The sequence below is a fragment of the Ammospiza caudacuta genome, chromosome 2 (genome assembly GCF_027887145.1).
Source record: "Ammospiza caudacuta isolate bAmmCau1 chromosome 2, bAmmCau1.pri, whole genome shotgun sequence".
Taxonomy (NCBI): Eukaryota; Metazoa; Chordata; class Aves; order Passeriformes; family Passerellidae; genus Ammospiza; species Ammospiza caudacuta.
In genome coordinates, this window is record NC_080594.1 from 105245846 (window position 1) to 105247758 (window position 1913).

The 1913-nt window shown below is 54.1% G+C and overlaps 1 non-coding gene across 1 annotated transcript; it reads right to left on the reverse strand.

The window, feature by feature from the left end:
• Nucleotides 1-292: 292 nt before the first annotated feature.
• On the reverse strand, nucleotides 293-365 carry TRNAV-UAC (transfer RNA valine (anticodon UAC)). The gene has a single exon. It is a non-coding gene; the product is annotated as a tRNA-Val (tRNA).
• Nucleotides 366-1913: the final 1548 nt, after the last annotated feature.

Genomic DNA, 1913 nt, shown 5'->3' on the forward strand with positions numbered 1-1913 from the left:
GTGGGGATTCCCCTCCCGCTCTGGCAGGGAAAGGCTCCTCTGGCAGGCGGGCGTTCCCTGCCAAGGCTGCAGTCTACGGAAGGGATCCTGTGTGGCCGGGCTTCCCTGGAGGCGCCTCTCTGCTCCCCTGGAAGCTGCTCCTCCTCTGCCGCACGCACGGCCCGCGCCCTCTTTAACTGCTTATGAGGTTCCCCATCTTGTGGAGGAAACAGCTAAACCGAAACTCACCGCGTTAAAAGAAGTTACGAAAAGCCCAGAATGAGGCAAGAGAAAATAACTTGTTTTCGGGCGCTGGTTCCACTGGGGCTCGAACCCAGGACCTTCTGCGTGTAAAGCAGACGTGATAACCACTACACTATGGAACCGCCACGTACATTATGGCTCACAGTACTGCCCCTATCGACGACATTCTGGACACACCTTCCCTGGCTGATGACGCAAGTCTGGTATTTTTTCTTTAATTGCTGGTTGATTTAAAACAAATGTAGAAGCTAAAAATTACCCTAATGCTATGTAGCTACAGAGAGTGACGGGGGTGAATCAGGTCCCGGTAAGGCTCCAGTGCCGCTGCGTGTTGGGGGCAGCGGCGGGCCCTGCTCTGCCCGGCCGCACAGGGCGGTCAGGAGCAGGTAACGACCCTGGGGCGTGCGGGCCACGCTTCAGGCAGCGCTCCCTTCCCCGGCATGTATTCGGCACACGCATACCGAACGTGTTCGCTAAATCTTTGCCTTCAGTGCGTGCTCCCAACGCCATTGCCACCAGCCCCGCTTCGGGAAGGGCTGGCAGCCTTCCTGCGCATCCCGCGGCTCCTGGCATTTGCTCAGCTGCTCTGCTCACCCTGAGTTGGGCTGGATTGTCACGTCAGGTTGGCCCAAGTGCGGGAAGGGCGGCCTGAGCTCCGGGAGAGCTGCAGCAACACCGCGGCTGCTCCGGGGGAGCCGGGCTGCGGGGATTTCCTCTAAACTGGCCATGGGAAGCGCCTCGCTGCCTGCTGCGGGGCGCTCCAGCTCTCTTCTGAAGGGGGAGGGAAGTGTAGCTGATTTCCTCGGCACACGAGGCTGTTTAAAACACAAAAGGCAGCGAGAGGCAGGGGCGCCCGGCTCTTTCCAATGCCCCGGAGAGGACGGAGAGCTTTCCCCCGTGTGTGGCCGCCCGGGGGCGGCTCCCGCCGCAGCCCGCGCCGCCGGCAGGGGGCACCCCACGCTCGCCCACCGCACCAGGCCCCGCTCGGGCCCGGGGCCTGTGCTGGAAATGCCTCCGTGAGGGCGTGTTTGGGTATCCATCCATCATCCATCCATCATCCATCCATCATCCATCCATGGACCTTCTTGTCACCCCTCACACCCCACAATAATCGCCGTCTTCCCTCTGTTATGTTTCACCCGCTGTTTTGCACTACATGCACTATCTCGGTCCTCACCACACTGCGCCTTGCCTCACATCTCAAAGGGAGTGGCTTGTAGGAGCACAAATTAAGGCACCTGTACTATGTTTCCAGGTCAAAAGTTCCAAATAGAAATTATCATTTGGAATATAAAAGGTAAATTTGGGACTTTTCAGAAGTGTGGTGCTTCTAAGCAAAACGGGTATTATTTGTGACTAAATAGCATAGTTGACATGACTTTTGAAATTAATAATGTTTTGCTGAAGCAGCAGATTTATTTACTCTAACAAAGTAGAAAATGTTTCATTAAAAGCAGTTTAATAAGCATTAGATGAAAATAGAGGTGAAGACAATTATTTCCATAGACTTGATGACCCCTTACCCTGTATGTGGTCGAATTTATTAGTTGGTTGATTCCATTCTTTAAAAAACAATTTTAAATATTTTTTAAATCCTTTGACATACTGATTGTTAGTGTGGGAGTCAAATCTGTGTGCTCTCCTGACCTGGAGAACCTGATTTGACCTGG